A 15,817-nucleotide genomic window follows, 5' to 3' on the forward strand; every position below is an offset into this window, starting at 1 on the left:
TGTGAAGTGGTATCTTGTGATTTTATTTGCATTTCTCTGTTGTGCCATTTTATGTACTTGTTGGCCATTTGTATTCTTTTGCTGATTTGTGACTTCGCATGAGGTCTATTTTGGTGATAATTCCATAAATGATTGGGAAGAATCTACATTTTACAATGATTAGGTATAGTATTCTCTATAAATGTCAGTGAGGACATGTTGGTTGATAGTTGTTCTATCAAATCTACATTCTTACAGATTTTTTTTTGTCAACTTACATGTTCAATTACTTATGAGGTGATGTCAAATCTCTGATTATGATTGTAGATATGTCTATATTTTCCACTACTTCTGTTAGCATTTGCATCATATATTTGGGAGTTCTATTATTAAATACATATACCTTTAGGATTGTTATGTCTTTTTTTGGAATTGGCCATTTCATCATTATGAAATCTCTCTCTTTATCTCTGCTAATACTCCTTATATTGAAGGTGACTTTTTTCTATCAGCTTGCTTTCTTTCCCCGTCAGCTTGCTTGCTTGCTTGCTTGCTTGCTTGCTTTCTTTCTTTCCCCTTTCAGCTTTCTTATGCTTAGTATCTGTATGGAATATCTCTTTACTTCTTTAGTTTTTTCAATATACTTTCATTCTTAAAGCAGTTTTATGTTCACAGCAAAACTGAGTAGAAGGTACAGAGGTTTCCATATATCCCTGACCCCACAGGCACAGTCTTTCTCACTATTACCCTCCTGCGCCAGAGGATACATTTGTTACAATTGATGAACCTACATTAGTCCATCAGTATCACCCAAAGTCCATGGTTTACATTAGAGTTTGCTCTTGGTGTTGAGAATTCTATGGGTTTGGACAGATGTGTAATGACACATTATTTAGAATAGTTTCACGGCCCTAAAATGTATTATTTAGAATAGAGCATTATTTAGAATAGTTTCACCGCCCTAAAAATCCTCAGTGTTCACCTGTTCATCACAATCTTGCCCCCTAAACTCTGGCAACTGTATTGACATGCAGTTTTGGCTGGTATCCCACTATTTTGGTCCAGGAAGCAATGTAGGGAACACACATTTTGACTGCATGCAGATTACTTTGAGAATCGTTCGTTTGCTCCAGCATTGCAACAAGTCAACAATGCATCTTTTGAGGAGAAAAAGTTCCTCTTTACCATCTCTGGGCAGGACAGGTCAGACCTAACATTACCAAGGGAACCACCTGAGGGCTTTCCTCTACTCTCTAATGGCTGCTTGCTTCACAGAATTTTGTCTGTAATTAAATGTATTCTGTCTAATTTAAGAACAGAATCTGATAAAGATTATGGTTCTAGTATAAAAGACAGAATTCTTTGTAGTTGCAAACACTTCAGAGCTGTATCATCTTTTACTCTCATTTTGTTTAGGTTTTCCAACTTGACCCTGGGCATTTGCTTAATCTCTTTATGTCTTAATATTTTAATTTTCTAAAGGGGCAACCAATTGCAAAAGCTTTTGGAAAAGGGTATATATTGTTTTCAATTATCTTTTCTAGAATATTTAAAAGTTAGCTGAACTATAATGAGTTGGATTGGCTTAATATCAGTGCCATAAAATTTAGTTAACCTCACAATCACTAAATTTGATTTGTAAAAAGGGCATAATTCTACATAAAATGGTGCTTCATACTTCATTAGATTTGACTGATCTCAATCATGGTTATATATATGCTACAGATTAGCTGAAACAGGATTTCAACTTTTAGGTGGTTCCAGCTTTATATTCCTTAGATTCTAGAATATCTTCATAATTACTTTTCTCCTGATAGATTGAAAATCATTGCACATTGAACAGATTAAATATTACTGTGCTTTTGAAGAGATTAGGTTCTCTCTAGGAGAGGAAAAATGGAGCCACTGAAATATGAAAGCTTATCACCCTGCCTGAAATGTGATCCCATCTCTGTGCATAGAAGAGTGTGATACACAGAACAGTTTAGTGATTGTGTTCCCAGTGACATTTTCTTGCATTTTGTCATGTTGGAAAATAGAATTTACATTATTTTTGAATACACATATAGTTTTGGTAAGTCTGATGTGGAGCGACCCTTGGAATTTACTTTCACATCAGGTTTTGCTAGCTCAGAACTCAAGACCTGAGAAAGAAGCAACTGGTCAATGATGTGCCACAAACTTGAGGGAACCAAAGAGTTCTTTTAATTTTTTTAAAGAGTTATTTGTTTATTTTATTTTATTTTTTATTTTTTTAAAGATTTTATTTATTTATTTGACAGAGAGAGACACAGCGAGAGAGGGAACACAAGCAGGGGGAGTGGGGGGGGGGGGGGAGAAGCAGGCTTCCCGCCAAGCAGGGAGCCCAATGTGGGGCTCGATCCCAGGAGCCTGGGATCATGACAGAGCCGAAGGCAGATGCTCAATGACTGAGCCACCCAGGCGCCCCAAGAGTTATTTGTTTATTTTAGAGAGAAACAGAGGCACAGAGAGAGTGCACGAGCAGAAGGGGCAGAGGGAGAGGGAAAGAGATTATCAAGCAGACTCCACACTGAGCACAGAGCCCAACATGGGGCTCAATCTCATGACCCTGAGATCACGACCAAAACCAAGAGTAGGATGCTTAACCAACTGTACCACCCAGGCACCGCTAAAGAGTTCTTTTTTTACAGCTACTACAATAGCTATGACTGGGTCACCATTTGCCTTTAGTGGCTTCACTGACCAGGATCTTAATAAAACTCTTTATATTCCTTTAGTAGGCTGTCCTGTCCTCTCTTTCAGAGTGTTGAGTATCCCGTTCATCTGTCGATGGACATCTTGGCTCTTTCCATAGTTTAGCTATTGTGGACATTGCTGCTATAAACATGGGGGTGCACATACCCCTTCGGAGAGATGAATGGATAAAGAAGATGTGGTATATATATACAATGGAATATTATGCAGCCATCAGAAAATGAAATCTTGCCATTTGCAATGACGTGGATGGAACTGGAGGGTATTATGCTGAGCGAAATAAGTCAATGAGAGAAAGACAAGTATCATATGATCTCACTGATATGAGGAATTCTTAATCTTAGGAAACAAACTGAGGGTTGCTGGAGTGGTGGGGGGTAGGAGGGATGGGGTGGCTGGGTGATGGACATTGGGGAGGGTATGTGCTATGGTGAGAGCTGTGAATTGTGTAAGACTGTTGAATCACAGACCTGTACCCCTGAAACAAACAATACGTTATATGTTAAAAAAAAGAAGATAGTAGGAAGGGAAAAATGAAGGGGCGGAAATCGGAGGGGGAGACAAACCATGAGAGAATATGGACTCTGAGAAACAAACTGAGGGTTCTAGAGGGGAGGGGGGTGGAAGGATGGGTTAGCCTGGTGATGGGTATTAAAGAGGGCATGTACTGAATGGAGCACTGGGTGTTACACGCAAACAATGAATCATGGAACACTACATCAAAAACTAATGATGTAATGTATGGCGATTAACATAACATAATAAACTTAAAAAAAAAAAAAAAAAAAGAGTGATGAGTATCCCAAAACGCGTATTTGTAAGATTGATATATTTTCTCGTGTCAGTCCTTCTCAAACCCAGACTTTTAACACTCTTCACAAAACCCAATAGAATAGCATTCTTAGGCTGAAGGGTTTTTAGGAAAAAAAGGGAAACTGTCAAATTAAGAACCTAATAATCACACCATTGTTTTATTCCTACATTCTCCTTTGAAGACTTTATTCTTTCTATTCCTGCCCCCTTTCTTCCAATATAGGGACATAAACAAGCAAACCCACAGAATTGGTAGGAGTTTCAGAAACAAATAAATAGTCTAAAGCATAGAATAGTACAACAAAGGCAGTTAATGGTTCACCAATACAAAATTTCCTCTTTTTCCATGGTAGCAGAATCTCTGATTTTTACCTGGGAACATGGCTACTCAGAACAAATATTTTCCCAGCCTTGCTTTCATCTAAATGTGGCTGTGTGACTACCTTCTGGTCAGTGAGAGGTATGTGGAAGTGTCATGTGGCAGCATCTGAGAACTTTCCTTAAAAGAAGCTAATGTGCACTTTTTGCTCTTTCTTCTCTATCTCTTACTGTCTTCTGGATGGAATGCAGATGTAATGGTTGGACCTGATATATCCGGAAAAAAAAAAAAAAACCTTTGTAATGGTACCTGTTTCCCTGAGGATCTCTCTTTTGAACTGTCTTCTTCTGGAATTCTACATAAAGAAAAATCAACTTTTACATCGTTTTAACTACTGTTTCTTGGGTGCTTGTTACTTGCAGCCAAGCCTAACTCTAACTAGCATATTTAGTATTACTCATATTTATTGGAAATATTTCTCCCAAAGGTATTTATTATAACAATTATGTCTTTCAATTATTGTAATTTGCAAGTAAAAAGGTCAACAAATATTTGAAATGTCAATCTTTTTTATCTTCACGCACCAAAAAGAAAATTTGTGCATGCTGTACTCCGAATGTATTTGTATATGAATTTTCATCTTTAAAATAATTTTGAGGAGCACCTGGGTGGCTCAGTAGCTTAAGCAACTGCCTTCGGCTCAGGTCATGATCCTGGAGTCCCGGGATCGAGTCCCACATCTGGCTCCCTGCTCAGCGGGGAGTCTGCTTCTCCCTCTGACACTCACCCCTCTCACGCTCTCTCTTTCCCATTTTCTCTCTCAGATAAATAAATAGAATCTTTAAAAAAATAAAGTAAAATAAAATAATTTTGACACATAACTAATTCTTCCATTTTCTGAAATGTCACTATTGATTTCAGGATGACCCCACTGATATCAATGATCATTATGGCTCTAATAATACCTCACCCCAATTTTGTAGTCCAGTTTTGTGCCTGTATTATTTTTTGAAACATTCTAAAAACAATGGTGTGGTTTCCAATTCTATGTGTAAGGAGCTTAAAAGTCATCACTGCATCATAACAACAAGTAAAAAGCTGAACAGACTGAAAAGTCAACAACTCTTCTTAAATCTGTAAGAGATGTGAAGACACAGGACAAACTGCTGCTCCTGATATTGAAGAGAAAGACAAGTAAATACAGGGAGTCACAGCTTAACAGGACAGAGGCACACCAGAGATCATTGTATCAGTGCCAGGGTAGAAAAACCTGAACTGTAATTGATACATTGCTGAAGACTCGATGTGGACAACTCTAAGAGTTAAAAACTCCAGGGGGCCTTGGTCATAGGGAGAGCCACACAATATTATGTGATTTACCCCAAGGAGTTTGAATGGGTTCCCACAGTAAATATCAGAGAAAAATCCCCTTGAGCTTCTGGCAGAGGAAGAGGAAAAGGGACCATTTTGAAATATGCCACAGTATTCTGTTTTTGTTAAAAAGTCTGTCTTCATGAGAAACTAGCTAACCAGAGCCTAACCTGCTGGGTATTATCAGAGTCGAGTAGAACTGGGGGAAGGGAAATACCTAACTTCAGCCCACTATAGACCCTCTAGCCATTCCTTTACAACTGAGATGGGAGGGGAAAAAAACTGAAATATATGTGAAGTTCATAGTCTAGAGACATAGGTCACTAAAAGACTGAGAGCTAATCATAGGACTATAGAACACTTCTCTCTCCCCACATTTCAACACCACATTACAAAGGTCTATTACAGAAACTCTTTTGACATCATGGCTGTCAAGAAAAAAATTACAGGGCAAATCAAAGTCAAAGAACACAATTTGAAGAGACAGAGCAAGCATCAGAACCATCTTTATTGGATGGCTGGGATGCTGGAATCATCAGACTAGGAATTGAAAACAACTGAAATTAATATGCTAAAGACTCTAATGGATAAAGTAGAAGGCATGCCAGAACAAATGAGCAAGATAAGGAGAAAAATGAAAATCATAAGAAGGCACCAGAAAGAAATGCTAAAGATAAAAGACACTGCAACAGAAATGTAGAATGATGTTGATGGGCTTATCAGTAGATGGGACATGGCTGAGGGAAGAATCTCTGAGTTTGAGGATATCCCAACAGAAACCTCCAAAACTGAAAAACAAGGAGAACAAAGACTAAAAAAAGAAAAATAGAACAGAACACCCAAGGCCTGTGGTACAACTACAAAAGGTGTAACATATGCATAATGGAAATACTAGAAAGAGAAGAAAGAGAGAAAGGAACAAAGGAAATATTTGAAAGATAATGACTGAGAATTCTCCCAAATTAATGTTAGACAACAAACCATGGATCCAAGTAGACCAGAGAACACCAGGCAGGATAAATGACGAAAAACTACATATAGCCAAGTCATTTTCAAACTACAGAAAATCAAAGATAAAGAAAAAATCCTGAAAGAAGCTAGAGGAAAAAACACTTTACCCACAACAGAACAAAGATAAAAATTGCATTCAACTTCTTCTCAAAACCAAGCAAAAGAGTGGGGTGGAATATTCAACATGTGGAGAGAAAAAAAATCACCAACTTAGAATTTTGCATCCAGTGAACTTATCTTTCAAAAGTGAAGGAGAGATACTTTCTTAGACAAACAAAATTTGAGGGAATTTGTTGCCAGTAGACTTGCCTTACAAGATATAGTAAAAGATGTTCTTTAGAGAGAAGGGAAATAATATAGGTCAGAAACTTGGTTATGTATAAAGAAAGGAAGAGCAGCAAAGAAGGAATAAATGAAGGTAAAATAAAAACTTGTTTTTCTTATTCTTAATTGATCTAACAGATAATAGTTTGTTCAAACTAATAAAAGCAGCAACGTATTCAATTATGTATGCTTAGGAATATGCCATATGTCTGTGTATATATGTAAGCAGAGAAATATGTAGATATAATCTAATAAAATACATACAAGATCTATATGGGAAAACTATAAAACTGATGAATAAAATCAATATACTAAATAAATGGAGAGATATTTCATGTCCATGGATAGGTAGACCCAGTATCATCAAGATGTCTGTTCTTCCCAGTTTTATCTATAGATTTAATGCTGTCCCAATCAAAATCTCAGCAAGTAATTTTATGGATATGAACAAACTCATCCTAAAGTTAATATGGAGAGGCAAAAGACCATTTCAGTTTCCATGAGTTTGACTTGACTTTTTTTATTTTTCAGACTCCACAAATAAGTGATACTATGCAGTCAGTATTTGTCTTTTTCTGCCTGGCTTATTTTACTTAGCGTAATGCCCTCCAGGTTCATCTATGTTGTTATAAAGAGCAGAACTCCCTTATTTTTTTAAGACTGAATAATATCCTAAGTTTTCTTTATCCACTCATCCATCAGTAGACACTTAAGTTGTTTTCATACTTTAGCTATTGTGAATAATGCTGCAATGAACATGGGAGTATAGATATCCTTTCAAGATAATGATTTTGTTTCCCTTGGCTTTATACCCAGATGTGGGATTGCTGGGTCATATGGTAGTTCTATTTTTAATTTCCTGAAAACACATCATATTGTTTTCCATAATGACTGCACCACTTTACATTCCCACCAACAGTGTACAAGGGTTCCTCTTTCTCCACATCCTCAGTAGCATTTGTTATCTCTTGACTTTGGTAATAGATATCCTACCAGGTGTGAATTGATGTCTCATTGTGATTTTGATTTGCATTTCCCTGATGATTAGTGATATTGGCTCTTTTTTTTTGTGCATCCCTTGACCATTTGAATGTATTCTTTGGAAAAATGTCTACTGTTTAATTGAATGGTTTGTTTTACTATTGAGTTGTGTGAGTTAGTTACATATTTTGTATTAATCCCATACCAAATATATGATATAAAGATATTTTCTTCCTTCTATAACTTGTTTTTTAATTTTGTTGGTTTTATTTGCTGTGCAGAAACTTTTTACTTTGATGTCGTCTCACTTGTTTATTTTTGCATTTATTGACTTTGCTTTTGGTGTCAAATCCAAAAAATCATAGCCAGAACCAATGTCAAGGATCTTATCCCCTTGTTCTCTCCTGGGAGTTTAAAGGTTTCAGGTCTAATGTTCAAGTCTTTATTTTAAGTTGATTTTTGTGTATAGTGTAAGGTAAGGGTTCAGTTTCATTTGGCTTTTCCCAAAATTATTTATTGAAATTATTACCCTTTCTTCATTGTATATTCTTGCTTTCTTTCTCAAAAATTAATTGACCATATATGCATGGGTTTATTTCTGAGCTTTCCATTCTGTTCCATTGATCCATGTGTCTGGTTTTATACCAATACCATACTGTTTTGATTACTGTAGCTTTGTAACATAGTTTTAAATCAGGAAGTGTGATGCCTCCAGCTTTGTTCTTCTTTGTCAAGATTGCCTTGGCTATTCAGTATCTTTTGTGATTTTTAGAATTGTTTATTCAATTTCTGTGACAAATGCCATTTGAATTTCCATAGGGATTTCATTGAATCTGTAGATTGCTTTGGGTGGTATGGAAATTTGAACAATATTAATTTTTCTAATCCATAAGCACAAAATATCTTTTCATTTATTTGTGTCTTCTTCATGTCCTTTTATCAATATTTTATAGTTTTCAGTGAAAAGATCTTTCAACTCCTTGGTTAAATTTATCCTGAAGCATTTCATTAAATTTTTTGATGCTATTGTAAATGTAATTGTTTTTCCACTTTCTCTTTCTAGTAGTCTGTTGTTAGCATATAGAAACACAACTGATTTTATATACTGATTTTGTATCCTGCAACTTTACTCATTTATTAGTTCTAACAGTTTTTCAGTGGAGCTTTTAGAGTTTTTCTATATATATAGTATCATGTCATCTACAAATAGTGACAGTTTTCCTTTTTTTCTGATTTGGATGCCTTTTATTTCTTTTTCTTGCTTAGTTGTTCTGGCTAAGACTTTCTGTACTATGTTGAATAAAAGTAATGAGAGTAGGTAATCATGTCTCATTCTCGATCTTAGAGGAAAAGTTCTCAGTTTTTCATCATTGAGTATGATGCTATCTCTGGAACTATCATATATGGCCTTTATTATGTTGAGGTACTTCCTTCTACATCCATTTGCTTAGAGTTTTTACCATGAAAGGATGTTGAGTTTTGCCCAGTGCTTTTTCTGCATCTATTGAGATGATCATATGATTTTTATCTTTCATTCTATTCATGCAGTATATTACATTGATTTGCAGATGTTGAACCATTAAACAATAGAATATTATTCAGCACTAAAAAGACATAAGTTACCAATCCATAAAAGGCATGGAGAAACTTTAAATGCATATTACTATGTGAAAGAAGTCAATCTGAGAAGGCTATGTACTGTGTGATTCCAACTATATGACATCCTGGAAAGGGCAAAATTGTAGAGACAGTAAAAAGATCAGAGGTTGCCTGGGGTTGGAGAAAGTGGGGAGGAATGATTAGGCAGAACACAGAAGATTTTTAAGGGAGTGAAAATACTCTGTATGATACTATAATGATGGACACATGAATTGTAAATTTGTCTAAACACACAGAACATACAATACTAAGAATGAGCCCTATGGTAAACTATGAAATGTGGGTTATTGTGATATGTCAATGTAGGTTCATCAGTTATAACAGAATACCTGTTGGTGAGGGAGGTTGATAAAAAGGAAGGCAATGTATGTGTTGAGGCAGAGGGTACATGGGAAATATATATACCTTCAGTTCAATTTTGTGGCAAATCTAACACTTCTCCAAAAAAAATAAGTTTTTAAAAAATGATGGTAAGAATGAATGTAGTTTAGAGTGAGTAGAAGGTTGTAGAACAAGCCATTCTGTTTATGTGTCTCTGCCTGATGTAACATTTTTACCCAGATGGTATCTGGTTAAAGGTTATGGATAAAGATAAATGTAGAGCTTAAAACATCAATTAGTAGGTATTAGTGATGTAGGGAAGAATTATAGTCAAGGTCAACAAGCTGTCAGAAGGCAAAAAATCAAGGTGAAGTTTGGAAGGGATGTATAGGCTGGCAGCAGACCTGCCCCCTTTTCTCCTTTTTCAAAACAGGACCCTGGTTATGGTCCCCAACCCCTATGGACATCTTAGCATAATAAAAGTGGTTTTCTTTAAAGTCCAAATTCTTAATCTGTCATGACTAATCCTTTATGATATGATTACTGCCTGTTTTCCCACCATTTTCCCCTCTGAGCAACCACATGCAGGCTATGTACCCTCTAAATACACCAAGCTCTTTCCCATCTTGAGTCCTTGTATATATTGTTCCTTCAGCCTTGGATGCTCCTCTCCTCCTTTTCTTCTGAGTAGACACTCTCAAATCACAGCTCAAACAACATCTTGTGGATGAATGCTTCCTAGAGTTTCCCTTCCCATGCCCTCCCCAGGCAAAGGAAAAAAACTACCTTCTCTGTATGCCCAGAGCACTTAGTATATATCTCTATTATAACATCACATTTTATTGTGATTAAGTATGGGTTTAGCTTTCTCTCCCACTATACTGTGAATTCTTTGGAAGCAGAACTTGTCTTATTCTAATACCCACTATGTTTTCAAGTATTATCTCTGTGGGCCCCATTGCTACAGGACATGAAACATGACCCACTGGCAGAAACTTACCACAGCAACCACATCATTTAATATTGCATTCCTTAAACAATCTGATTCTGAGCAGAAAATATTTGAAGAGTAGGCCAGAGGATCTGGAAATGCTCTCTCAGAAGTATGTTGGCTCTTCCTAGGGTACAACATCACAAATCAGAGGGTCCTGCTAGGGTTGGATATGACCAGATTTTTACCTCATATATTTTGTTTCAGAGGCAAAGTGTATAGGGGGGAAATGTTTGTGAATAGATGTATTTCAGTATTCATAGCATCTCCTAGATGTAACTACCTGGGTATCCCCAAGTTCTTCACCTTCAGTGGTCATTTTTTCTTTAATACTCAAATAAAGTGACTCAAGATCCCCTCTTTCTCCCCCATATCTTTAAGGATATTTGGGTGTCTGATGTTTTTCCTGATTAATTATGATTCTAAGTTCTCATATGGAATTTGGATCTCTGATCTAAAACTCATCTTCTGTATCCCTTGTTCTCCCTCCTTTAACCCCACAACCGCTTCTTTTGTTGGTATGACCCAGAGTTTTTCATTTCTCTAGTGAACCACTAGTATAGACTTGTGTGTAAACTGGTTTTTACTAAGTTTAAGGGAAATAGTATAGCATATTCCAAGCAATAATTTAAAAATTAACATTAGACATCACTGTCATAAAATGTCAGCATCCTTTCCTGCCAAAGGAATTCTTACTAGCTAGAATTTCCTAGTCCAAAGCTTGTCTTCTTTTCTGGTTTCCATTTCTCCCACCAAGATATTCCAGCTGCCAGCTCACAGTTTTCCAATATATTTTGAACAGAGGAATTTGACTGTCTCTACACTCATTCAACCTCCAATATGTTTTCAGTCTACTTTTGCATCTCCAGAAACTATTAGGAAACTCTAATAAACAAAGAATGATCATCTGTAGCCTTCAGCAGCCCCAAAGAACAGAAGAAATATTGAAATTTCAGTTTCTATTATAGTATAATTAAATTTGAATGCACGACTCCTTCCCTACAAGTATGAAAAAGAGAAAAAGATTTTTCTCCTCTTATACAAAGTAAGTCCCCAGAGGTCATGATTCACACACACATACAGACACACAGACACACAGACACACACACACACACACACACACACACACACTTTACTGAACTATTTGGTCAAGTTCTTGCATACGTGGTTTCTGAATGTTTGATAAAGTGATTCAAAATCCACTTTCTAGCCATATTTAACAAAGAGATTGTCTCAGACTGGATGGAGGGTTTTCTCAGCCAGGAGGCTGAGAATTTCCATTGGTTTTTTTAGGAAAGGTGTATACACCAAGCCATTCATGAAGATATAAAAAAGCCATCTCTTTGTGGGGGCTTTTCAACAGCCTTGAGAATATTGTATGCACTCTCAAAGGTTCAGACCCAGAACACACTAAATTTGAGCACAAAGGCGATATTGTGCCCTGCTCTTTTCTGCTAAAATGGTAGACTTGTCTGAGCACCAAGGTACTACAAGACAAGCCTGCTCCATTTGGCTGCTTCTGTTGGAGAAACATGATGAGTATTATCTGACTCCTTGTTCCCATTGTCATTGTCTACACAGTACAAGGAAAATGCAATCAAAGAGAAAAATGATGTTTTTGTGAACCTCAACATCTTAATAACACAGCTGATTTGACTGGTGTACTGGCAAGAACGTAGCTAGGCTAACACAGAACACTAATGAAGACATGCCTGAGGCCTCTCTCCCTTGATGAGTCTGTGTCTAACACATAAACATCAGCTATTTATCTAACACATGGGAGCCAGTGTTATAAAGAAGAGCAAGTAAGTGCATATGTACTAATACAAACCTCGTTATTATCAAATAGAAAAACAAGCCAATGAGCAAATAACAGGGTAAGGAATGACATACTCTCACAGGCTGTTGCAGAAGTATCATCTACAAATTGATAAGTTACACTGAAGCAGGAAGTGAGGAAAAAGTGGAGGAAAGGAACATATATTAACCCAGCCATTGTTCTCATTCATGCAGCACTATGGAACTTAAAACATAATCACTATAATGTAAATCATTTCGTTTAACCCATGCTATCTTCAATTCACATTTGAGGAAACTAAGATTCAGAGAAGTTAGGTAACGTGACCAAGAGCACATAGCTGCCAAGGGATGGAGTATGGACTCAGACAGGTGTTATGACCCCTGTCTAGATTTTCTCCCATTGGCCTAAGTTGCCTCTGAAACCAGGGTCACCCTGCACATAATACAGAAAATAACACTGTTGTCATCTCATCCAAAGCCAGCAGTTTCCAGAAACCTCTGTGCTAAACTGTATGTTCAGCTTTTGGGCAAACTTCCCATCATTTTTTATATTTTTGTAGATGCTTACAAATCATTATAGGTATTGGAAGATTTTGAATAAAGATTATGGTTTCAAGGAAGGTAAATATTCATTGACTTAGAGCTGAGTTAGAATCACCCTAGGTAAAGTCATACTTCAAATATAAGGTCATGCTAGAAAACAGTCATCTCCTTGGTTGTGAGGCTTCTGAAGGAAATGAAAGACACACTAGCGACAGGAGGTGCAGCCCTTATCAGAGTATAAGGCTTGTGAATAAACAGGAAAGAAATTGTCCTTTTTTGCACATGAATCTAGGAACACTTGAAGCTCTTCTATATGTGGATAAAGTGGGAGGAGAAAAAAAATTCAGCTGTCTTCCTCAATCTCATCTTTTAGATGCAATTTTTGCAAAAGCAGTCATTTCATAGATTATGTTCCTTGAACTTTGCATATATTCGGGATGAGGATATTTTATTGCATAATTCTAATTATTTAAATATAGTTCTATGGGGGAAAAAATAGTTCTCTGAAACTCAGAATCAATATGGCAAGAAAGGGCGCCAGGGTGGCTCAGTCGTTAAATGTCTGCCTTCGGCTCAGGTCATGATCCCAGGGTCCTGGGATCGAGCCACAGATCAGGCTCCCTGCTCAGCGGGAAGCCTGCCTCTCCCTCTCCCACTCCCCCTGCTTGTGTTCCCTCTCTCACTGTGTCTCTCTCTGTGTCAAATAAATAAATAACATCTTTTAAAACAACAACAACAATATGGCAAGAAAATTTTCTCCGTTATTCTCTTCTGAGCACAGTTATTTTAAAATAAGTTAGAGGTACCTGGGTGCCAAAAGTTGGCTAAACATCTGACTCTTGATCTCAACTCAGGTCTTGATTATAGGCTCATGAGTTCAAGCCCTGCACTGAGCTCCATACTGGGCATAGAGCTTACTTTTAAAAAAATTAATAGGTAACTATTAACGGATGCAAATTTTAAGATCATTTAAGAGGTCAGGGTGAATGTAGACTGTGGCAAAAGAATCTAACTGTATTACAGGGGCACCTGGGTGGCACAGTCGGGGTTAGGCATTCAACTCTTGTTTCCACTCAGGTCATGGGATCAAGCCCTGTGTTAGGTTCCATGCTCAGTGCAGAGTCTGCTTGAAATTCTCTTTCTCTCTCCTTCAGCCCCCCCCCCTTGTGTTCTCTCTCTCTCTCAAATTAATTAATTAATTAATTAAGTTAAATGTGGCAGGGTGGGGCTTTTTATCTATTCTCTTTTAGCTTTGAGAGTAATAGCCCACAGCAATGATGCAGTAGGGATGGGTGGGCTTGGGGGAAGAGACACAGCAAGAGAGAGGGAGTGAGAGAGAGGGAGAAGAAGTGAGGAGAGGAGAGATTAGGGCAAAGGGGGACTTGCTGACTTGACCACAGGTGCAGATTAAAACTGAATACCCCCTGAAAGGAAGAAGCACATGGGGTTTCTGGTATTTGTGTGATGAAAAGACTACTTGAGGCTAATAGGAAGAACTGTTCTTAACCACTGTATGGACTCAGAATATATTCATTGCCAGCCCCGATGAAGGCATTCTCTCTGGTGATGGACTGAGCTGATGCATTTTCCAAGTCTTTGTTCAGTGTGACAGCAGAATTATGAATATGATGTTTGCACTGTTTTTAATTTATTAAACATTTATCATCAAAGAGGTATTTAAATCCAATAGGTTGATCATCATAGTGAAATAGTAAGTGCTTGGACTCTGGAGGTAAAGTACCTGCCCATATGGTAATGTATCTATTTCTCTCCCTTCCCTAGAAGTTAAACCAATGTTGGATGGCCTCAAAAAATTCACTAAATATGTGCTTAGATCACGCAATAGCAGGAGCAAAACTCTTGGCCAGACTCAGGTATTTGATATATTTTTAAAAGCATAAAGGCCAATAGACACATGAAAAGATGCTTAACATCACTAATTACTAGAGAAATGAATATCAAACCACAATGAGATACTACAGATCCCATGAACATAAAAAGATAATGAAAAATACTATGAACAATTCTATATTCTCAAATTTGATAACTTAAATGAAATGGACAAATTCTTTGAAAGACACAATCTGCCAAAACTCACACAAGAAGAAATAAACAATCTGAATAGGCCTGTCTTTATTAAAGAAATTGAATCAATAATTGACAGCCTTTTAACAGAAATCCTCAGGCACAGATGGGTTCATTGGTGAATACCACCAAACATTTAATGAATAAATTATACCAGTTCTTTACAATCTCTTTCAGAGGATAAAAGCAAAAGGAAGACTTCCTAAATCATTCTATAAGGCTGGAATTACCTTAATACCAAACCCAGACAAAGCCATCACAAGAAAACTACAAACCTACATCTGTCATGAACATACATGCAAAAATCCTCAAAAATGTTAGCAAACCAAAATCAGAATCCTATACCACAACCAGGTAGGATTTATTCTAGGTATGCAAGGCTAATTAAACATTCAAAAAGCAGCTAACAATCAACCCATCATACCAACAGACTAAAGAAGAAAAATCTTATGATCATATCAATAGGTACAGAAAAACATTTGACAAAATCCAACACCCATTCATTTTAAAAAGTCTCAGTAAACTATATAAAATGGAACTTCATCAACTTGATAAAGAATACATATGAAAAACCTACAGTTAACATAATTCTTGATGGCAGGAAACTTGAGCTTTCCCACTAAGATCAGGTATGAGGTAAGGATGTCCTCTCTCACCACTTCTTTTCAACATTAAACTGGAAGTTCTTGCTAATGCAATAAAACAAAAAAGTAAATAAAAGGCATACAGAATTGGAAAGAAGAAATAAAACTGTCTCTGTTCACATATAACATGATTATGTAGAAAATCTGAAAAAGTCAACAAAAAAATCTTCTGGAACTAATAAGTGATTATAGCAAGGTTGCAGATTACAAAGCTAATATAAAAAAGTCAATAACTTTCTT

Source organism: Halichoerus grypus, chromosome 4 (assembly GCF_964656455.1).
Source record: "Halichoerus grypus chromosome 4, mHalGry1.hap1.1, whole genome shotgun sequence".
Lineage (NCBI taxonomy): Eukaryota > Metazoa > Chordata > Mammalia > Carnivora > Phocidae > Halichoerus > Halichoerus grypus.